At 32.5% G+C, this 25,323-nt stretch overlaps 2 protein-coding genes across 5 annotated transcripts in view; one reads left to right on the top strand and one right to left on the bottom strand.

Annotated features, from left to right (window-relative positions):
- Lerp (lysosomal enzyme receptor protein) overlaps positions 1-25,323 on the bottom strand; it is a 178,204-nt gene that overhangs the window by 11,719 nt on the left and 141,162 nt on the right. The window lies entirely within an intron of this gene.
- Positions 1-25,323, top strand: part of Tl (toll like receptor) — a 152,157-nt gene that overhangs the window by 111,948 nt on the left and 14,886 nt on the right. For 2 of the 4 annotated variants that reach the window (XM_017610111.1, XM_017610110.1), the window contains one exon: positions 6,577-6,587. The exons of 1 other annotated variant lie outside the window; for it this stretch is intronic. The gene's annotated coding sequence lies outside the window, so the exon portion shown is untranslated. Of the gene's footprint in view, positions 1-6,576; positions 6,632-25,323 lie in introns of all 4 variants that reach the window. One more of the 4 variants, XM_017610112.1, reaches the window with a different exon arrangement.

Raw genomic sequence — 25,323 nt, 5'->3', positions numbered from 1 at the left:
AAATATTTGGAAAAAAATATTAAAATATACGTCAGCAAGCCCAATTTGTAAATACCACCAAAAATAAAGTTTTTTTATAAATAAAACTGGTTTTGAAAATAACCTTTTCCAATTGATCACCTCAGATGATAGCGATGTTTAACCTTAGATGGTGTGCATACAAATATTTAAACATTTTATCAACGGAATTCAAATAATAACATTTTTGGAAAATTTTGGCGGATTTATTTAAATACATATGTACATTTAATAAACTGTATACAATTCCTGTGGAAAAATCCCAACTGTTTTTTTTTTACGAGGCACACTAGTATTCATATAAATATTTTAATTGGAGTAAGTTTACGTTATTGTACATATGTATGTATATTGTATGCGATGTCTCTGGTGTAGTACACTTATAAATATGCAAATATAAGTGCATACCTGACTGTGTATTAGTATATATATATGTACATACATACATATGTGACATCTTATAATACCAGAGAATAATTGTACCGGAAATGTAGCAAATGACATTTAGAATCCATACATACATATTATTCACAAGCATTACAAACTATCTACTAACACCCATGCATTTTCATTGCAATAATGCTCTCGTGTAGTACAGCTGTATGTGTGTAGATATGTATATTTGCTTTCCTTAGCATGCGGTAACACATAATTTTCATCTAAATTGAATTATATCAACATGCGATGGCTAGAAATTTTCCATGCACGTAAATTAATTGCAAGCCATGTTAACATTTTGGAAGAACACAAATGTGTAATTTTTTCTTGTCATTTCAAGTGCTTATTAACAAATGTACAAACTCGTAATTGCAAAATGTAGTTACATAACATACAAATTGCAAATTAATTTTCGTAGCATTCATGCCTTATTAAGGTCATAATTAAAATTATTGAGTAGATTTCAACTATGAATATATGTATGTACATATAAGTATATTGACTTATGCGTGTTTACATGTGGGCAATGACGAACCAAATGCCAGCTTTCGAATATTATCTGTGGTTTTTGCTCACCCACTTTGACCTCTATAATGAAATTCTGATTGTTTACTACGCCTTATTGCATTTTACTACTAACAATTAGAGCAAAAATCTACATAGTGAAAATTGCATAATTTGTCAATATTCCACACAAGTGTATTAGGGTGAATCAGCTGAATACAAAAAAAAAAATTGCTACTGTTTTTTCCATCGGAAGTATAAAATTTATTATATTTCAAGACTTTGGCGAAATATTTTGGAGAACTACTAAGATTTACATAAACATCATTATTTTGATTCCATTGATAAAAATGATAAAATGTTCAACCAAGCTTAAACTCTTCCAACATCTGAGGTAATTATTTGGAAAAAAAACAAATTTTTTAATAAACTCGATTTTCGGATTTTTTTTTTTTCAAAAATCTTCGTAAATCTAAAAACGTCTTTAAATATATTAGATTGCATAAATCCGGCGGAAACCGCGACATTTTTATTTATTTATTTTTTTTTTTTGTAAGGCACCCTAACTTACTTTTTGATAACCATTTAGTTACATAAGTATGTACATAATTACATTGGAATGTTTGCGAAAGATCTTGTAGTTCAGCTTTCTTATACCCACATATTAACTGCTTAAGTATATAATTTGAATATGGGTGTAGTAATCGTAGATTAAATGCTTTTGTAAGAAACTTTCCTTGCTATTAAGATTCTAAACTCAAGCATATCTAATTTGGTCGCTGGAGAAATGCTTTGGCGAAAGTTTTAATTACTGCTAGTATCTTGCGCCCAAAAAATTATATTTTTCAGAGATTTTAAGTTTTTAAGCCCTGGATTAATTTAACCAAATATAGATTTTTGTACTTTGTTTTTATTTCTATTTTACTTTATTTTAATTACTTCCATTTGATTTATTATTTTAGGTTTCTTATTTCATCTTTTACATTATTTTATTTAAGTTAATTTTTTTTTTGTTTTATGTTTTTAGTTAATTTTATTTTATAATTTTTTTTTTTTTTTTTTAGTTTTAAATTTTTTTTTTCATTCTAGTTTTTATTGATCTTAATTTTTTGAGATACATTTTTTTCTTATTTTAGTAGTTTTATTTCGTTATATGTATTACACTTTATTTTATGTCGTTTTAATTTGTTTCATTTTCAGTTTATGATTGTGTTGGTTATTGGCCGTATAATAAAATTTAGTAATTTATTTTTGAGCTATAGGCCGTATGCTAAATAAAAAATTAAATGTTTTTCTGCTTTATTTACTTTTTAATTTTATTTTGATATTTCGCCTTCAGACTGCAGCAAGATAACATTTAATGTTTTATTTAACATACAGCCTATAGCTCAAAAATAAATTATTAAAGTTTTATTTTATTTTTTTTTTGCTTTAGTTTTGTTTGGTTTATTTAATTATTAAATTTTTCAATCTATATTTAAATTAGTTATAATATATTTCATTTTATTTTAATTAGTTTTGTGTAATTTATATTTCATCAGATTTTATTGTATATTTTACCTTATTTATTTTATTTATTATTATTTTTAACTTTTTGTTTTATTTTATTTTATTATAGGTATGTACTAAACTTTATTTTATTTCTTTTTACATACTTATATTTTTTTTCTAAAGTTATTTACTTTTTCTGATTTAATTTTGTTTCATTTATATTCAATCTAATTGTAAATTTAACTTTTTTATTTGCATATATGTATTATTTTTATTCGTCTTATTTTTTTTTCACTTTCTCATATATATATTTTTGTTGCATTATTTTTATCTACTTTTTTGACTTAATTTTTTTATTTTTATTTCTGTCTTTTTCCTTGTTTCAACTTGTTCTATTTTATTTTAATAAAAATACCTATTTATATCACTATATCTTAAAATTTTAAGAATAATATATTTTTCCATTTACAACTATTTAGCTATTAATTACTTTTTTGTTACAGTATTTGATACGAATCAACTGATTTATTCATCAATGAAAAATATATGCTCGTTAATTGGGAAAGCATTTTTAATAAACAAAAAAAAAAACTGTTCAAATTAAAATGCTGTAATTTGTAACCGGATGAGTATTATGTATGGGCAACAAAACAGATACAAGTACACAAGTACATCCGTTTCAATAACGCACTGCTACATATGTATTGACTTTAGAAACTGTTGTGTGTGCATGTCAATGTGAACGAGGTACACGGAGCTTATTAAAACACAAATTATATTGAAATTGAAAAATTATTAAAATTAAATTCTAGCCGCGAGCACCAGTCTACATGCGCACATAGATATGTATAAATGCTATTGAAATGGCTTTGATGTGTAAAAAACATGAAAGTCTTTAATTTCATTTAAACCGCATTCATTATTTTCATATTTCAAAGCGATTTTTGTTATATCAATAAAATCTTTGGGGGTTAAAACAAAAATATAATAATTGCAAATGGCTCCGCGACAGCTGCCAGACAGCCCACTCCTCCCCTGCACGACTGCGGCTGTACATCCCGCAAGCCACTTAAAAAGTTAGCCCCGAGCGGCGAGCAGAGAGCATCGAGAGCAAAGCGTCGATTTTAAGCGCATATTTTTCAGTGGGAGTAGGCATAGTGAAGAGCAAGCATACATACATGTTTGCAATTGAAGTTTTGCTCGATGCTAAGCTCTTCGCTTTGCTCGCCGCTCCACTATGTTTGGACCCTAAGTTAGTTCACATCTACACTTATTTTATTTTCAGCAAACACCTTAAATGCAGTTAAGCCTTCTGGCTGTGTGTAGCAAAAGCAAGTGGAAATGAAGGCATATTGAAAAAAAAAACTAAAAAAGAAGCACTAAATTACTAAATTGCAAATGGAAGTACCACAAAATGCTGCCGCAGCACCTTAAGAACACTAATTAAAAGAAACTTTTGTTTAATTAACCCGCTTAAATGCCGTTTTCCTCAGTGAGGATTGCCCTCTTTGCGCTTTACAGCTGCATAGAATCAGAAACAGAGCGAATAAGTTGATATTTTCTACACTTTTTCGTTGAATTTTCTGTAATTTTTTGCTTTGTTTGTCGCTTTTCAATGCGCTTTACTTACTCCAGCAAGAGTGCACTACAGTGCAAAGTTTGTTGCCTGCACGGCGTATACGTAATGTGTGCAAGCAAAGTATGGTTGGTGCTGCTAGGCAAAGCAAGCACTCAAATGTATGAATGAATGTATGTATGTATGTATTTTTGCAATGAGAAAAATTTGCTAGAAACAAATTGCATGAAACTGTTTAATATGGCCTAAGTACATACAAGCAAAGTGAGGCTTTTCACTGTGCCTGGCTGCGTGCAGTGTACGATGGTCCATATATGATTTTGCAAGTTGCATGTGAATATGTGCTTGCGGAAAAAGTTGCAACACGCTTTGAGTGCATACTCAAGTGTATTCAAGAGTGTGTATGTATGTATGAGTGAGTGTGCTTTTATATTACGCTTTGTAGTTATTTGTGAGACCGTACATATGTATGTATATGTGTTTGGTAAAAAAGGAGCAACCAACAGCTTGAACGCCTTTCAAATTACCGATGGCACAAATTGTGACGCCCATCTAGTCATGCACACCTTGGCTAGCACAGCGTACATGCATATATATATGTATATATATACAAATGCTTAGAGCTAGACATTGCTGTAATCAAACGTGTACGAGCTGGTGAACAGCAAAAAGGCAAGAACCTTTAATGTTGCTCACTTACATTGTTGCGCTCATATGCTTTTGCTGGCTGTATGTACATATATGTGCATTTATTTTATGTAGCTGTGTATTACATACATATTTACCTCCTTCAAAGATGCTGGCTGTCAAGGGATGCATCGAGCAAAAAATATTCAACAGCAGCGGTAGCATGGGCAACGTAAAAAAGAGCAATCCCATTATAATGCCACCGGCCAGGTGTTATTATGTGGAAGGCGTTCAAGAAAGATGTGGGTGGAGTGAGGGGGTGTGTGCATTAAAGAAATCAAATATGTACGTACAATGCATACAGAATGGGAACGACAAGTGCGAAAATTTCAAACTTAAAGAAAACGAAGCAGAAAATAGGCAAGGAAATCCACAAGCAGAATAGATGAATAGTAGGACATACCTATATGCATGTGTTCATATGTAAATATGTATACATATTGATATAGAGCGCATACATACATATGTATATAAAAACATATGCACTTACATACATACATATGTATATAGCCATATACATATGCTTGTTCATTTTGCGAATGTGCAAATATTAAATTTTAAATCTGAACAGAGCGCTTTTTTGTTGTTGAACTATGTACATAAAGAAAACATAGAAAAGTATTAAAGATTTTGCCTTTTTATAAAGTATATTTGTTTTTTGACAAAAAGGAAGTGTATTTGTAAGCATACGGCTTTATTCTGTGTCTGTGACAAATTACTTTTACGGAAAAATATACGAAAAAGTTTAAATTTGTCAGTTACTAAATTTTTTGTCGCCGATACAGAATTGGACTAATAGTCTCCTTTGAGAGCGTTTTACAGCGTTTTTTTTTCAAATTCTGTTTCAGTAAAGACCTCTGCATTCGATCCAAATCTCTTACCACCAAATCCACTACTTCAAGTTTGGCAAAAATAAATAGACGCAGGGGGAGTAACTCAGAAAAATATGCTAGATAAGCTATTCTCAGCCAACTTCCTGCAATTTTGGTATTTCGACTGCATAAATATTTGAGCCCCCATCAACGTTCATTGTGTCGGTAAAAAAAGAGACTTCGCCAAGTGCGTTCTTTTTCTCTTTAAGTAAATGTCAAATCTATTTAGCAGCTTAGTATAATATTTTTGTAATTTTTTGTTTGTAATATCAAATATGGAGGCGTATTCTCCTTTTCGGACGAATCGAAAATTAAAATTTTTTGTAAACAAATTTTCTTGATTTTCGATTCGTACGAAAACAAGAATACGGTTCATTACGCTCCAAAAAAATTGTGCGAAAGATGCTAATTTTCTGTCACTATCTGCGTGTTAAAAAAAATTTCCTGAGGTTACTTCAATCGCAAATTTAATACAATTAAAAAAAAGGTTGTTATGCAAAATTATGCAGGTTATAGTTTCAAAAATAATTGCAATTTTGGAAAAAAAAAAAATCTTTGTACATTTTTTCGACGGCTAAGTGAAAGATCGGCCTATCTCGGCGGACGGTTCTATAACGACCTATCTCAGAAAATGGCTCAAAAAAGCCCTATCTCAGAATTTAACAGAAAAACTTCTAATCTCATAATAAATATGGTTGAAGAACGCTCTATCTCAGAAATATATTGAAAATATGTTGACATAGGGCGTTTTAGAAACGGCTTCTGAAATAGAGCGTCCTTCAATCAAATTCTGAGATAAGGCGTCATCCGGTCATCCCTGTCGTTTTGGTTTTTTATAACTTCTGATTTTCTCGCATCTTTTTCATTCTTCCAATAAGTGCATTTATTGCATAACCATACATACTTGTTGTAGATAAAAAGCAAATTTTTGTTTAAAACCATGTACTCTACAGTAAATAAAGAAATATTTTTTTTCTCTTTTTCTTTCAGCTCAAAAAAAGGTTGGTCCTCAGTGATTCCGCGATTGGTATTATAACAAAAAAACGTATGTAAAGGTATATACTCATATATATGTATGTATGTATATACGTCGACGTATGTATGTATATTGTTTGGAATAAAAATAGAATAGTGCCCACAAGTAGGTACATAAACTTTGAAATTACAATACTAATGACTAAGACTTGCTCGCCATGGTTACGCAGTGCATTGACTTGGCCTAAAATATATGTATATGTATTTCCACAGAAGTATTTATTTTCTCCGAATACCTGCAAGTGGACAAATCAGTCAAATCAAATACAAAAGCAAAAATAGCAAATTTAGTGTTCTGTTGGACTCAAGCTTGTTGATGGCTGTACTAGGGCCGGCATATCTGGACCGAGGTTTCCGAAAACTATACGCTAATGCCTTTGTACAAGGACTAATAGGACACTTATGAAGCTCACATCGGACAGCTAGGCAGTATTGAGCGCCTTGGATTCATATTAAACATTGTCAAGGCTAGGCAGACAGTTAAAAAAGTTTACTAGACTTATTGAGAATTCATACTCTCAGCTTCAATCTGACATTTTGACATTTGTACTAAATAGTTTTTTTTTTGTTAATGCGGCTAGTATAGTACCACTTCAGATCCATAACTTTCGACCTTTCGCTGCCATATTAGCCACCAACTGCACTTACTGTTGGTATGTAGTTTAAAATAACACTTTTTAATTAAACTCCCGGCTATCGTAGTTTTTACTGTTATGGCTGTCATAAAATGGTAAAAGTTACACAGACTCGAGCTGCCCCACCCAATTCTCTTTCACGCCTCTACTTCATACTACATAATCCTTCGCTTTCACCATAGCGTTTTATAGCTTGCAAAAATTTGCACGTAAACAAGTTACCTAATTAAATTATGGCCAAACATTGCAGAATTACCGTTATGGATACTTAACGCAGAAACTTAAATTACTTGCGTAAATAAAATGTATAGCTTATGTGCACTTTACGTAGTAAGAGCTTTCCTTACATATATGTACATACATGGGGCATTCCTATCGAATACGGACTCTATTTATTTATGCTATAATTTTTAATGTTAAAGTACCAACTGGGAGAGATACCCCTGATTCTTTTAAATTTTTTTTTTGCACAGCCATTTTCGAGATGTCGACTTCTTGAGAAAAATCCCTTTTTTAATTCCCACAATTTTACCGAAAATGAACCGATTGATACGGATGTTTGTGTGAAATTTTTAATTTTTCAAACCGTATTCCTATCAAATTTTAAAATTTTAATTATAAAGCTAGCATTACCCGGCATGCTTCACTGCATTTTACAAGTATATATATTATTGAATTCAAAAAAAATGGCCTCAATCAGCCACCTTTCCCAAGGTTAAGGGCATTTAAAACAAAAAACATTTTTATATATCTTGAAAACGACTAGACAAAAAAAATACAAAAAAACTCAGGGAGGACTCTCTCGATTTGCACTATATATAAAAAAAAAAAAAATATGAAAAAAACGGAGATGCAAAAGCCATATGGTTTCCGAATTTGAATGGAATGCCCCATATGTAGCCTCTCATCAGCTTCTACAGTTATAACGGTGTGAAATAAAGCACTGGCAAGCATGCTAACAAACACAATAAAACTTTACAACCCCACCTAGACGCACTATTGCACGCATACAATTTGAGCTCAAAGCCCCATAAAAAGCATTGTAGAATGCATTTGTTGTTGGCGTTGCAATTTTTTGTTGCTGTTGCAATTTCATTCTCATTGCACAATAAGGAATACTTGATAATGTGGGCACATAAACGAACACCATACTTCGCCGCCTAGTACTTGGCTTGCTGCTGCAACAAATATTTTCACATTATGTTGCAGCAAATGCGAAATGCACAAGAAGGTGGAGATACATACTCGTACGTACATATTTGTGAGTATATGAGCATGTTATCAACAAGCATTTGTGCGCTTTGGCGACCGCATAGCGGAGGTAAAATGTAGCTTTTACTGAAGCTGTATTTGCTGACGATATGAGTATACCTGCTTAACGTGTAGCAGCCCTTCATGTTTGTGCTATTTATGTGCTACTCTGAGACGTGTTCGAGTGTGAGTGCAGGCAGGCATTACATGTACGGCTACATGACGTTAAGCATAAAAGTGCACATTGTTGCCGGCGTGGATTGCATGCTGAATTTTTAGCCAGGAATCCCCCGATATTGCTCACATTATGATATGAATTTTTTTTTCTTGCTATTCTTTCAACATTTTTCTTCTTTTCTTTTGTATAGAAAATAAAAGAAAAGAACAGCAACTTTTGTTACCTACCCATAACGTTCTGTATAAACGTGTTCCGGCATGCCAGAATAACAACAACATATAAAATGCATTTCATGCGCGCATGTAGGGTATATAAAATGAGCATCCATTAAGGTTAAGCTAAAAAGGACATAGCGAGCTGGGCTGAATAATGTGGCATCTCTTTGCGCAACGAAGCGTAAGAGTCATTTTATTTTAGTCATCACACTCCACGTTGCACGCACATAAACAGCTAAGTATCGCTATTTAACTTCTCGCTTTACAAGCAACAGCAGTAAACTGCATGGAATTATTAATGAGTTCAAAAAAAAACAAACTCCAAAGCTAAATTTTCCAGCGAGTTCGCTAAGTTAAAAATAAGGTAACACCTGCAGCACAGTTATCGAACAACAGTTACAGTAAAAAGTCAATAGATTACACAATGTTATTACCATAATTGAATTATTTTCGAAAAACTTGCGCCAAAGTGTTCAAAACTTTCATTAATTGCGACAACACAGCAAGTACAAGCCCATGAAATTGAAAGCAAAATGCTGCACATGCAAAGGAAATCTATGCTTTTGAAGTGAAATCTAATTTAGTGTTAAGAGCTTAGGCACCCCAGGCTGGTTTTGAGCCTAAGCGTCTGCAACGCAAACATTTTCCTTTCCTACAAAACCTCATCTCTCTCTCTCTCTATCTCCTGCACTTGCAAACTTCTACAGTTGATGATAAAATTTTCATAATTGTATTAAATCATAAATTTCAATTTAAAATCGTTCGTTCAGATAAAAGTGCGAAACAAGTAGCAGCAGCAACAGCTGCTGGTGTAGTAGCACCGAGAACGGAATGAGCTCCATCCGATGAGCTGCATAAGCAAAACAACAATTCCAGAAAGCGATAACAGACATACCAGACAATATTGGTGTCACCAACGCACATCGCCATAGAAGTAAACACAAACGCACACATGCACACGCGTGCCCAAAAAAAAAAACATTATCAAACCCATGCGCCTGTCTGCGCCCAAACACAACTTGTTGGACAAATTCTCGAAATTTTGCGTTCTACTGCCAGTTGCTTACTTACTTGCTCGTTCGCTGTCTTAATTGTTGTTGTTGTTTCTGTTCATCCGACTGGCAGCAGACGATATTTGAAAAACAATTGCTTAAGCTAACAAGAGCAACAACAGAAAAACAGTTAAAACAGCTGGAGTGGCAAACTGCTGGGGAGCTTTTGCATACACTTGTTCCAAAGAAAATTAACCAAGTTTTCATGTCTAAGAGATGTCTGAGGGAATAGAATTTAGCACGGTGAAAACTTGTAAAAGAAATAAACAAAAAATTAAACTACTGAAACTTCAGTATTATTGGTGTCCCAAAATTATTGAAACAAATTAAACATTTACGAAGCTACAAAAATAGATCTAAAGAAAGTGTAGAAATACTGACGACGAAAAGTTGGAGCAGAGATAAAAGACAGGTCAAAATTTTTGAAACTGTTAAAAATTAAAAAAAAAAAACGAAAAAATTACAAAAAAAAAACAATAATAAAAATATCAAATAAAAGCAATATATACATACATAAAATAAAACAACTACCTAAAATATGTAAAATAAGTTAAATTTAAAGAATTAAAGAAAGCAAGAAAAATATAAAATATAAAAGTCATATAAGAATATAACAAATAATATAAACTAAAATGAAATTTAAAAATAATACAAAACCAATTGAAATACAACAAATAAAAATTATTTTAGAAAAGCTAACACAAAAATAATAAAAACATATACAGTTTAAACAAGTGAAAAAATAACAAATAAAATACAATAAGCAGCTCTAACCCAGCAAACAAAATACAATAAATTTAAATAATATAAACTAAAATAGAAAAGGTTAAACTGAAATAAAGCAATTCAATTAGGAGTACCTACATACATACATCTGTAAGTAAAATTTAGAAAAATTAAAACATAAAGTAATAGAAAAATATAAAGAGCCATATAAAAGAAAAAATAACAAATAAAACTAAATAAAATAATACAAAAAAACTTATAAAATAAAAAACAAGAAAATGAAACAAAATCAAATTAAATAAAGTTAAATTAAATTAGATCAAATAAAAATAATAAAATAAAATAAAACAAAACAAGATGTAAAAAAATTGTTTTTTTGTTACTTATGGTCTTTATAATACTTATATACAACAATTTTATTGAGCTTCAGGCCGCTGGTTCATATCCCAGAGACTGCGGTTGAAGAAGTCTGATGAGGAGATGTGGTGATCTCCGAAATAGTAGGTATAACTTCCACCTATATGTAAATTGTTGTTGTGTTTTCACCTCGTTTTTCATACAGAACGGCCGCAAGCTCAATAAAATTGTTGAATATAAAACAGAATAAAAAAACATAAATAAAAAGTTCAAAGTTATAAAAAATTCACATTAAAATAAAAAAAAAATAACTTTACAAAAGCTAACACAAAAACAATAAAAAGTATAAAAAATTAGCAAAAAAGAAAAACATAACAAAAAAAATTCTAAAGTTAAAGAAATAAAACAAAAAATAAAAAGAAATGTAAAAAGAGGAAGTAATTAAGTAAAATTTTGATAAATTTAAAAACAGAAAATTATTGAAAGCTATAAATGAATAAAAAGCTAATCAATACGAAAAAAGGAAAGTAAACAAAATAAAAAAATAACATAATAACAAGAAAATTAGATAAAGTTAAAATAAAATTTGTAAAAAAAAAAAACAAAATTAAATGCCAATTTGAAGCGAATTGCAGAAACTGCCTGAATATCGGCTTTTTTAACCGCAGGCACAATTTCCTCCACTCCCCCTTCCCCAAATGCTGCTTGAAACTAGGCAAACTTGCCAAATATCTGCCCAACGACAACCAAACGATACTTTTTTTTTGCTGAAAAAGTTCCGAATAACAGAAAGACACAACAGTGATAACAACAGCACTGCAGCAACAAGCAGCAAGGTCAAACCACATCATAGCAACAACAACACTTACAAATCGACCAAGTGACAGCAGTCGAGTTTTAATTGAATTTCTTGAAAATTTGCCTTCTTTCATAATTTCTTGCAACTACCAATTTAATTGTCAGCTCAGTACTTTTGTGTGCCAGTCCCGTGGTTGTTGTTATTAGAGAAGGCGAGCAAGCCAGCTTAAAGGGCCGTTTGTTTGCTAAGTGGGTGCACAAGCGGTCGCTGCACATATTTGGGCGCACTATGAAGTAAAATGCGCAGACTGCAGCAGTCATTTAACAAAAACAACGTTGCGTTGTTGAAAAACGAAATAAAGAAATGAACATAAAATGTATTTATATGCATTTGTATACAGCGGATTGCAAATGAAGGTTTAACGCATTGGTATGTGTTTATAGTTTATGTGTATGTGGCATCATAAACTTTATCTTCAATGCCAGCAGGATTTACTCGCTTCTTTACATCAAATTGCATTCAGAACAGGCTACAGCTGAGCCCGTCTACTATTGCTGGCTTGCTTCTTTTGTTTGTATTTTATTTTTTGAATTTATTCTTTTTTTTTGCTGGTTTTTCTTTAAATTCTTCCTTCGAAAATTTTCACAAACTTTTGCTGTTGCTGCTATAAATTTTAAAATTTATTATACATAAAATATTCATGTACGAATTGCAGTAAATGTATGTGTAAGAATGAATGAATATTTATATGCAAACCATTTTAACCTTATCAAATATTTATAAAATTGCTGACGCCGTCAACTTTTGTTTTGGGCTCAACAAGAACAGCAAAAATGGCAGCCGTGCAACGCCAACTGCGAGCGCCGCGCACATTTGCGCAAAAAGTTTTCTTGTGGGGTGATAACAGAAAACTTTTAAATGGCTTTCAATGTTTTACACTTTTGTGTGGTCGCTTTTTGAATTCACCTCTTTTAAGTGGAAATTTGTTACATAAATATGCATTCATATTCGTATACATCGCGCTCAATTTGAGAAGTTGTGCGTAATGAATGGCATACAAATGCAATTGCGGTTGGAGTTGAGAGGTGGTGCTGTAAGACATTTTATAGGGTGTGAGTGATTTTTTTTTCAGATGTAGTATTGCTATTTTAGCGTGCATGGCGCGAAATTTAAATTGAGTGGATACTTTTTTTTAATCATTAAAATATTGAGTTGCCACCTATATAAAATAATTAATATCAGTTAAGCATAAATTTGAAAAAAAAAACAAATACATATCGAGCTCTAACCGCCAAAAAGACGTAAGCAAAAAAATTTTTTTAAGTAAACATTTTCCTAGATGCATTTCTGCGCCAAAACCAAAATTTTGGAAAAATTTCGCTTACATCTTTTTGGTGGTTAGGGCTCGATATAAAAAAAGTGTTGATCACAAAAACAAAAATTATTAATGATAATGCTTTTGGACTGTAATTTCAATATTGCCAACTATTCACTAAAGAAAAAGTAAGGCGCACGGGTCCTATGTATTTATATTAAGAAATTTGGAAAACCCCTTCAATCCAAAAAAACTAAAATAATATAAAAAATAAAAAATACTTTTTCCAAAATTTAAGTATTTTCGCTTTTTGAAACATATTTCTTTTAATATATTTTTCCTATATTTTTTTAAATTGAAAAATATTTCCTTTTCTAACAGTGTTTTCATAAAAACTTGTTTTTTTTTAACCCTTTTTTCTAAAACTGTATTATTTTCGCATTTCGTTTCTATTTTTTTTTTACAAATTTTTCAAAGATTTTAAATATTTTTATACAAAGTTTTCTAAAATTCTTACCATTTTCTCTAATAAAAAACATTACACTTCAATAAGATTCTTTTGCACCAGAATATCTAATTTTGTTAATTTTAAAATTGTTACTTTTTCTAGAATTGCTTTCAAAAATTTTGTTTTTCAAACAAATATTTTTTTTTTAATTTTAGTTTTTTTTTATTTTTTTCGCATTTTATGTTTAATTTTTTATATTTTTTCCAGGATTTTTTTTATACTAAATTTGTTCCCTAAATTGTTTTGTTTCAAAAACGTTTATGCCAAGATTTTGTGCTTATAAACATTTGTGGCCAAACTGGTTTTGTCCTAAAACTTCTTCCCAATTTTTTATGAAATAAAATTTCTCTAATAAATAAACTTTACTTTTCAATAAGATTCTTTGACACAAAAATATCTACAGCAATAAACAACAGTTCCAAAAAAGAAAAACATTAAAAACCACAGAAATGAAAAGAGTCATTTAAGAGGTCACAGCATGTACATAACTCCTTAAAATGCTAACTGCAGCACCACACACACATAAGCCACGTCTAATACGCTCCTACCTAAGTCTACAAACGTAAGCGATGCACCTGCATGCCATCATAATAGCACACCACACCGTCAATGTAACCAAAACCTAATGCCAACCAACCATAATTGCACCGCAAACATAAAGAATAATGACAACAAAAAGGGTAGCGAAAAAGTGCTAAATGAAAATGAAATGGCATAACGACGCAACGAGCAGCAATCGCAGCGGAAAAACATTTGCTTCAACGCCACTCATTCATCCAAGGCGTGGGCGTGAGTCAGTGTGTGGAAGTGAGTGCGACACACATCCACAATTGCTGATCTGATTTCCAGCAACACCATGCCCACTACACATGGCACATGGCACATTCCAGAAAGCATTACCATTGTCACTTGCCATGTGGCTGATTGTCACCTGGTTGCTTTTGCTTGTAAGCTTTGCTTGTAAGCTTGGTAAATACTAGCCGAGTGCGTTTTTGTGCACTCATTGGTGCGGCAGTTTGCATCTACTGTGCGAAATGATTAAAACGAAAATTAACAAGAGCGCATTTGCCGCATTCAGTGGGTTTTAATAGGTGCAACATTCCGAATGAGTTTCAATGAGCTCCTAACTGGAGTATGCTTGTGCATAGAGGTTCTTAACCATGCACAGCTGAATTTTGGATATTTCAAAATTTAAATTTTTATGTTCTATTGTCGATGTGTCGATCTCTAGTCTAATACATGCATATACTCTCAATAAGTATATGCACATATACATACATACATATTGAATTCAAGTGCGAATTTCATACAACGCCTTCGCTTCGGTGCACTTGTAAATTTATTCGCAAACTTCATTTATTGCGCTACTTTGGTAAATTGCGTAACAACTCAAATTTATTTATAGCAAATTTAATTTATTGTAGCTTTATCCAACTTTTCGTTAACTTTTAATAAACGCAGCTTAAGTGGTGCAACATGGCGTATAAGTGATGCGTTTAAGTAAAAGTTGTTTGCAATATGAAATGCTTTCAGAATTTTAATGACTTTTTCGTTGGACTTATGCTGCAAAAAGGAATATGTTTGTTTGTATGTGCAGATAAATATATTTATGTATGTGTATCGATAGAATAAACGCAACGTTTTATGTGTGAAACATGAATATATGAACTATTGCTAGAATATGAGCTATGCTTTCATAAAAATTCATAAACAGCAAAAAAAAACCAAAGAAATATTCTCGAAACTTGCCAAAGGTCACGTTTCAATTATTTTTAAATCTAAAAAAAAAAAAAATTTTTGTTATGGGCAGGTTTTATTCCCTATCTTGAGAGGTCCTTAATATAACCAAAAAAAAAAAAATATTTTTCTATTTTGTGGGAACCCCAGCACGAACCCGGAGCTCGGCATACGCCTTACAGCTATATAGCGGATCGCAGAATTTAACTGATACACACGCAATATATCTATTTTTTTTTAGCACAAATGCTATTTTTGAATAGCACAAATGCTGTTGGGTTTCTTCGATTTGTTTAATAACTAATACCTTCTCGCATGAAATTACCATTAAATTACCGCTTTTTTGTTTAATATCGCAATTACTTAAAAGGAAAATGCAGTAATCAAAAGGACATTCACTGCTAATTAATTTCATTGTCGCTTATAGTCACGCCCACGCATTCATCGCCACCCAATTTTTCAATACCTCACGCGCCGTCCTGCGAAATTTATTCCCCCAAAAACATCACCAGCTTTTATGCTTTTCGCCTGGCATGAGCGACATTAAAAAATGATTATTTGAAAATAATTGCCATACTTTCGCGCTGTCGCTGTATATTGTGCAAAGCCAAAAATTATGCATAAATTAATATAAGGACGAATGTAGGTGTATGTCACAAGTAGGGAAAGAGAAAAGGAAAAAAGTAAAAGGGTAATATTTCCACTGTCATTTCTACGCTTTTGTCTTCTAGTTGAAATTTCGTTTTCTTTTGTTACTTTTGAATTTTTGAGCTGCTCTGACTGAGCTCATTACATGCTGTAGCGCATCCTTTTTCCTGGCGCGACACGGCCACGGCGCACGCTGTAGTAACAGTAACTACAAATGCGAGTACAAAAGCATATTTTTGCTTTGTTTAGCTATTTTATTGCTGAGCATATTTTTTGTTTGTTTTCTAACTACTTTTCATGTTCCTCTTGCCATGGCAGTTGTATGCGTCGCGCAATTTCTGCCACATTTACTCTTTACTCTCGCTTGCTTGCCTGCTGCTCTTTGCATAATTACCCGCATTAGCATAAATTTGAATTTTAACTTTTCTATGTAGCCTTAAATAGCACTAAGGCGCTTCTAAGTATTTACTAAATCCTTTTCAGCCCCTCTCCCCAGCATCTACTAAGGCTGCTTGTTATCCTTTTTTCGGCTTTCCTTTTCGCTTACGCTTAAAAATGCTATTTATCATTCACTTGTTCCATGCTGCTGCTGCCGCCTGCTTACGCGTGCATGCCACTTGAGTATGTCCACTAGAACTTGCCACAAACATTGCAACATTGTCTTCGCCATAATTGCTCTAGTACTAATTAGACACAAAAGGGCTGAAAATTTTCCGCAAATAACTAAGAGTTGCATATTTTGCATTCCTTGTTTTTTTTTTGGGCTTAAGTGGGCCGTGCGGTATGCAACGCCTTGAGGCGTGTAAGCGGGTCAAAACCTCTAGATGAGTGGCGCAACACGTTCAACCTCAGTGCGAGCAGCAAAAGAAAAAAAAATAGATGGCAAGGAGGTGCCAGTGAGTGGTTACTCAGCAGCGACAGTACAAGAAATCAAAGGCGAACACAGCTGCCGACTGAGCATAGGACAGCGCATGAATGGTGAACGCTTAGAAACAAAAATACGAATGTAAAATGCAAATCATGCAAAAAATTTTAAAATTACAAAGAAAAACAATCAAGTAAGAGCAATAAAACGGTGGAGAGAGCACCCAAGCCAAGCGACTTGCAACGCCCATTTGAGCACACGTTGCAACTTTGTTTACCACAAGCGCACAGACAATGCCTGAGTAGACGTGTAACAACAAGCATTTGAGCACAAGAATAGCAACATGAACTGCCAGAGCAAAAACCAAAAAACAAAAAAGCTTTAGTAAAAAAGTTGTAAATGCAAAATGTTGCAGTACTCGTATTTTATGCGAATTTTATGGGTTAAGCTAAACAAAGCAACCTTGTCAATTGGCTGACTGCCCGCCTGCCAGTCTCTTGCGTCTATAGCTAGGTGACAGTTGTCGCATGTAAAACGCATATACTGCAGGCATTTCGTAACAGTAAATTTCTGCTGCATTTATGTATACTTACTTACCATTGTATTCGGCTTTTGGCCTTCAGGCTTGAACTCATTGTAGTTGAGACAAGCAGCCAACGCCTGCTGTCAATGAGCTGCTGTCACAGTTGTCCTGCAGCAAAATGGCGGCACTTCACTACAACACACACACATACATACATATGTACATACATATGTGCACACACTCACATTGACTCATGTGTGCTTAAAAATCTCTTCGTATGCATGCATGCGCGTGATTTTCGCCAACACATTAATTATGGATGGACGCGCAGCGTAGCAGCATTTTACCGCTTCAGCCTCAACTACATATGTGTGTACAAACAAAAACACACACACAATTCACGAACACTCGGCACGTTTTTGTGCTTTAGCATTTTTAATGCGGCACCACTTAAAATTACAGTTTTAATTAGAACTGATCTCGCATGCAGGTGGTGTGATTCGCAGGCGCAGTAGACAGTGGAGAGAGGTAAGGATATGAGCGAGTCAGTGGTGGAGGAATTGAACAAGATGAAGAAGTGCAACTTCTGCAATGCAATTCTGCATTGTTACAAATTTAATGTCAATTTAATGGAGTTGCTTTCCACTGCTCACTCACTCACTAGCGATACAAATGTTGACGGTAGACACGACGCGTATACGTAATGGCAATGTGCTACTGTCGTCGTCCTTTACTACATACATACATAATTACATTTGTATATACATATAAGGTATATGCATCTAGGTANCAATTTAAGTTCGTTTTTTGTGCCAACGTTTCGGCTTCCTGACTTTCCAGCTTCACTTGTTTCAGTGGTAGTCGTAGTAATAACCCTGCAAAAAATGGGACTAATCCGGGATACTCCGGGAGCATTCGCAAAGGAACATGCGACTAATACCACTTTTGATCTCTTTATATGGAACGAACTGTTCGCATTTGTTCGAGCATGTCCTATGAAGAGACTAATTGTTCACCTTTATACCCGAAAGGGTATAAAAAGCGACTAGTCACTTCAAAAAAATAAAAATAAAAATTTGCGCCAGCTGAGATTCGAACCAGGTTGCTCAGTTTGGTTAGGCGAATACTCTCTCTGTGTGCCAACGCCGCACATGAAATTTCATTGACTAAGTGCGTACATATCATTAAATCGTGAATAGTACCCGTTAGAGATGAGTTGGGGACTAATTGATCTCCAATTATACCCATAAGGGATGAGTCGAGACTAATTGACCTCCATTAGTACCCGTATAAGACTAGTTGCGACTAATTAATGCCCAATCGTACCCGATTGAGAGTAATCTCGGAATACTCTCTTTAGAGATTAGTCGCACAATTTTTTGCACATACATACATACATGCATGCAAACTCACGTGCATTTGTTGTCAATAATTGCACGCAAACTAATTTTTAATAATTTGAAAGCGTTACACTTCCGCTCTAATTAGCAGTAATTGGTTCACAACGCTTTATATAAATGGCATTTATGTACATACTATGTATATGTAAGCACTTATATGACAATTGGATACATCAAAATCACGTTTGCACGCAGCTTGGCCATAATTGAATAGATTTATTGAATTTTGACAGCAAAAAGTGCTTTTCATTTTATTTTGAAGCATGACTTTGTTATCAATTAGGAACAGCATGATTGCGCACTATTTGCAGAAAATTAAAATTTATTAAAAAATAATAATTAAACAATGATAGAAACTTCAATTTACATAATTAAAAATAGTAATAAAATATAGAAGCAAATAAAACACAAATTAAATGAAATAAAAAAAATACATACTGAAATAAAATAAAAACCAAATTAAGATTAAATAAGTTAAAATCCAATGCAATAAATAGGTAAAACAAAATAATAATAGATTGGCGCTTACAAAACATGCTGATGACTGGTCGAGCTTCTGCTCAGACTTTATGTACAATAATAAAATAAAAGAAAATTAAATAAAAAGCAAAATAAAATTTAATAAAGTATAATAATGTTAAACAAAATAGAATAAATGTAAGCGAAATAGAAAACAAATAAATTTAAAACTAACTAAGTAAAATAAAATTAAAATTAATTTAAAAAATTAAACCACTTTTAAATTAAATAAAAAACAAAATAAAATAAAATAAAATAAAGTAAAACAAATATTAACAAATAAAATAAAATGCAACGAAAAAAAAAATAAACAAAATTAAACACATAAATACACCATAATAAAATTAAATAAAAATAAATACAGGTTTCAAGTTTTTCAGATAGGCCCAACAAAGTTTTTCACTCTCATAATTATATGATTGGTGTCTTAATCGATAACTATTATTTTACAAATTTTAATAGTTTCACTTTTTTTGAAAAATAGTACTTCTTTTTCAAAAAATGTGCAAATAGATTTTATTAGAGAAAACGGGCCTTAAACTAAAAAAGTACTAAACATCGAATTATGAGAGCGATTTTTTTGCACAAAACAAAAAAAATATATATATAAAAAATGTTGACCACTTTTTTGTAATAAGCCTAGTATTTTTCCTTTTATACGTTTGTGTGCTGTTTGTACTTAGATATAATATTTATCTTGTAGTTATTCTGAATCCCAAACTTAATTGAAAGTTGAACAAAGACAGACTTCGAAGGCCCTCTTCTATGCAGCCAAAAGAATGCTACATATGAAGGCTATAGCCAACAACTGTACACTAGATGTAACCAGCTACAGTCCGACTCGCACTCGCATATGGAAGGGATTAGTTAGGTTTTATCACGCTAATATAATTTTAATTAACTTTATTAAAATCAACTGAAAAAAGGAGAAAAAAAACTATTCTCAAATAATAAAATTAATTCTCGCTAAGTAACGAAAAAGCATTTGAAATTGCGCTGAATTGACCTAAAACACACAGCATTAAATAATAATGTAATAAAATACATAGGCACTATCACAAACTTATGCCTATAAAAATAGCCAACCATCTTCAGCGGCATAAATCCTATGTATCCTTGCATACATCCAATAGCCATTATCCTTTGTTTTTCTTTGTGCTGACAGCGTCCTTAAGAATCTCAACATGCCCACAAATAAAGGATGCCGAATTTAGTTATTTTATTAGCTTTATTTGCTCTCCTTTTTTGCTTATTTACTATTCATGTTTTTAAATCCGCAGAAAGCTCAATAGCGCTAACCCCTTTTTTAATTTGCCGCATTAACCTACACTTAAAAGGCAAACAAAATAGGGTTCAAATTTCGGACGAAAACTGATGGCAGAAAAAAGTTTACCCTTTTCGGTGAATGCTTAATAAAAACAAAAATATAAAAAGTAAAAACAAAAAAAAAATGTTGCGCGTGTTTAATTCAATATTCTTGGCCGCAGGCTTTTTTCATAATGAAATACAATTAGGCTAAAGCAGCAGCGCGCCAGGGCATCCTAGCCACAAATACATAACCGTACACTAGCAATGAGCGTTGCTTATTTGAGTTTTGCTTTTTTTTTGGTGTGAGCTTGTGTCTGTGTGTGTTATAAAATCATTTGATCATCAAAATAGAATTAACTAAATTTTTAGAAACTGCTGATGGCCAAAACTGCTTTATTTAATGCATTTTTTATATATTGTTTCTATGTATGTATGTACGTACATATGTATGTCTTCTTACCCAATAAACATTTTTGTTAAATCTCAATTTGAGATGCATTTGAGAATCAGTCCTTTTTCTCAAATCTCAAACGATAGTTCTCAAATGCATCTCAAATGCGTTCTCAAACTAAATGGCACTTTTTAATGCGCAATTTTCCTTTATTTTCAAATTGAGAAATGTTGAATTCTCAACCTATTCTCAAACGTGGGTGGAGCGGAACGAAATGAAATCCAATTAGGAATGCTAAAAGATTTTTTCCTCAAGCGTTTCACAAATTTGAGAAAATGTTTAGTTTCAAATGATAAACAATGCTGAAAATCAAATTGAGAAATACGATTTTCTCAAACGTTTGAAAATTTGTGTTCCAGTGTTTCTTGGGTAGTTTTTTCATAGCTGTTTACTTTTTTCCGTGTGTGTGTTAATTTTATACTTTTTTTTTTTTGCTTGCTGATTATTCTCTGCCGTGTGAACAACTTGCCAAGGCAGAAAAAACGAATCAGCACTTGTCCTTCGGCACGTTTGATGCTTTAAATATGCAGAGAAATGTACATATGTATGTATGTACATACATAAATATAAGTACATGCACGATGTGTGGGTGTGCACGCTTTTTTTTCTTCTTCTTTTTTGTCGCCTCTTGACACTTTTTACAACCATCCGCTTTCCATCCAACCAGCCAGCTAGCAGCGCGGCGAAAACTTTTTCCTTTGAATTATAAATTGTCGCGCAACGCTTTCACGTTTTAAGCTGCTTTTTTTTCTTCTTCGTTGTCATTTTTATATTCCATCATGGAGAGTGTTGAAACAAAAAATATGGAAAAATTTGCGGTTGAATATTCAAATTTTTAACAGTGCCTGTGTATGTGTGCGTATGTACTAATGTGGATGGCTAGGTTCCCCTGCAGCAAAATTTAGAGACAGTCTAGCAAATCGCTAGTTCCGGCCCACATTTTTCAGAACCATCTCTGAACTACTGAAAAACGGCTGCAGAGCGGGACAGTTGAATCTTGCGATCGTGGTTGGTTGATCGTAAAGTAGCTTCGCGAGAAGACCAGCGACTCTAACATCGTTGGTAGGGAATTTCCAGATTTAATAAATTTACTTTATTGCGTGCTGCTTAAAATTTTAAGAGCAACGTATGAAAGTGAATAATAATGAAATATATAGAAATTAAATCTGAAAAAAAAATCTCAAATAAAATGGAATCAGTAAAATAAAAGAAAAAAACTAAATAATATCCAAAAATCGAATCTGAAACAGTTTTTCTCATAGAAAAACTTATTGACCAGATCCGTTCAAAATTTAACCAGTTCAGAACGAGTTCAAAAGTCCTGCTTCGTAGGACATCGTCATGTTAATGGAAAAACAGTTAAAAGCATTGATTTGGGATAGATAAAAAAAAAACAGTACCATGTCCCTTTGCAAGCTAGTTCAGCGGGAGTTCTGAACCAGTTTGGTTTTGTGCGGGGGCAGTACGCTGCGTGTGTATGTAGCCCTGTGGCGTTGTGTGTTTGGTAGTATGTTTGTGAGTTTGCTTGTTGCGTGTTGCATGTTCCACGAGGTGATTGCCGTTTTAATTGCATTACCACCAGAACAGAAAACAGAAAAACAAAAAAATAAAGTAAAACCAAAAAAAAGGAACTATTTATAACTAAAAACAACTTCGAAACTAGCTTAACACTTTTTATAGCATATTTTGAGGTGGAAGTATTAAAGCGGATTAAAACAGAATAGAAACTGATTAGTTGTTGTTTCGGTGACTTTTAGTGTTTTAGCATTTTTTTAATTTTCTATGTATACAAACAAATTGTATTTTAATTTAAATAAAATAGTTATTTAAGGGACTCGAAAGCCGTGTTAGACATCGTAGTATATTAAGTTTAAAAAAATTTCTATATAAAAGAACGATTTAAAAACAGGATTTCTAATTACACCGGAATGTTTAAAATATATATTTAGCTTCTATCATATACAGCAAATCACCTCAAACTTGTTCAATCGTTTATTTCCATAAAAATTTTAATACCAACGATATTACGCCCACTTCGTGAATCCCCTAATTTTTTTTATGTTTTGATATCCTTAACCCTGAGTATACATATATTTAACCTGCGCTATAACGTGCATAGAAACTCTGTAAAAGCCTCAGAATTCTCTAACAAATAGTTGTGAAAAATTGTGAAACAGCTCGAAAGATTGTGACACTGAAGAACTCGAAAAAAAATCGCTGAACTTAAAAGTTTCCGAAAAGTACCATATACAAATGTAGTTACGAAAAGTCCTTAAGAGTTCCTAAATTATACTTAATAAAAAATAGAAAACCCTGGAAATCCGTAAAAAAAAATTAAAAGAAAAATCCAAAAAAAATAAGTATTAAGAAATTAAAATAAATCCTCTCAACTTGTAAATTTCCGAAAAGTGCTACATAAACATAAAACCATGAAAACTCCCTAAGAGTCCCAACATTCTATTAGAAATTAAAAAAAATCATGAATACCACGAACGATCTAAAAACTCTGAACAATATATTCGTTCACCTTGAAAATTTCCGAAAATTGCCAAATAAAAATGTTAGGTCCCGAAATGCTAAATAAAAAATCGTCAGAAAAAGTTCGAAAACCGCTCAGTGGTTCCGAGCCTGAGAAATCACGAAAAAAAACACTTCCGTTGACCTTAAAAATTTTCGAAAGGCACCGAATTAAAATATTAAGTCCCTGAAAGATCCAAAATTGTATTAAAAAACATTGCCGAAAAAAAAAACCGAAGAAGTATCTGAGATATCGCAGTAGAACAAAACACAATGAAAAATCAAAAAAAAAATTCGAGGAAAGCCAGAAAATTCTCGAAGAACCCCGAAAAAACTGCATTTCACTAAATCTTTTAACAGTCCTGCAAAACCAAAAATTCAAATCATCCAATAATATTTGCTCGAAATACATTTGTCGACCAAGTTTGGCATTTCGCTTTAACTAATTTAAAACAAAACTTATAGGTTTTTTTGCAAACTATTAAAAATAATGTGGAACTAAGAAATATTGATAAATGAGGCAGAATTCTAATCGTACCTTCAAAGAATCTGCAGAGAATTTAATTTAAGTTTAACTTCATTTTTTAACCGTTAATTTTGTTGAACTTTAGTATAGTTTTGTGAAAAATTTTTCTACAGATAAACTAGAATAATTTACAAATGGTAGCTGCTATTTCGGAGATCATCGCATCTCCTCATCAGGCTACTTAATCAAACTCACTAAGATTGGAACCATGAACTCGGCGTACAAAAGCAATGGTCTTCCTTAGCTCGCCTCCTGTAAACTGTTGTTGCTTAACCAATTTTTCACATGCTAAGTTTTTATAATGGCAAACATCAATGTCCTAAACAATGGGCAATCAATCGTCCTAAATCACTGATGGTTCAGATATGAGTTTTTACGATGTAACTCCTCTATTTAAGTAGCTAAGAAGAGTGGAAATCATTAGGCTCAATTTAGTGCAATGTGTAGCTCTCAAATAACCCTATAGTATGCATGAAAAGTATGAAGACCTCGCTGTTGTCAAAGACAGCTCTGTTCTTACTTGCTTGTTTTCATTAAACTTTTGAAGGCGCTAATAGCTATTTTACAACCAAAACTTTAATTACGCATAATTTGCAGAAATATGTATGGTATTTTTTGATGTATGTAACTATTTTGCATGCATTCATATCTACGACTACATTTAAAAAATGAAAAATTATTTAATTAATGTTATTATTTTGACATGCAAAACAGAATGCACATTTCACGGAATGCCCATTTCAAACAGATATTACGCACGAAAGCTGGCATATGTATGTACATACTCATACATACGTACATGCAGTATTAAACACGCATCTCTGTGCTTTTGTGTACATTTGGTGGCCTTTCAGGCGTTTTGCCGTTAATTATGTTTGCAAAGGATTCAGTTATAATTTATTATAATTTATGATTGTTTTGCTGGTGGTCATAAGCAAGGAAAACGCATAAGCTGCAAGCTGCCGGCTGCAACACAAAGGTCCGCTTGAATATCGCGTTATAAACATCAAAATGCCAACGTTAATGATGAAGATAATATAATTATGGAGATTAATAATGTTGTAAACAGTGAGTTTGTTTTGCATGTGGGCGGATATTGTTGCGTTGATGATGGCGATGCACAGTGGGAGAAATGGCCAATCTGGCGGCGCCTTGTTAATAACTCGGTAAAA

Source organism: Rhagoletis zephyria, unplaced genomic scaffold (assembly GCF_001687245.7).
Source record: "Rhagoletis zephyria isolate East Lansing unplaced genomic scaffold, Rhagoletis_zephyria_1.1 Rzeph_scaffold_00282, whole genome shotgun sequence".
NCBI classification, from domain to species: Eukaryota; Metazoa; Arthropoda; class Insecta; order Diptera; family Tephritidae; genus Rhagoletis; species Rhagoletis zephyria.
Note: the sequence above shows the minus strand (reverse complement) of the source record. Positions and strands in the feature narration are given on the sequence as shown.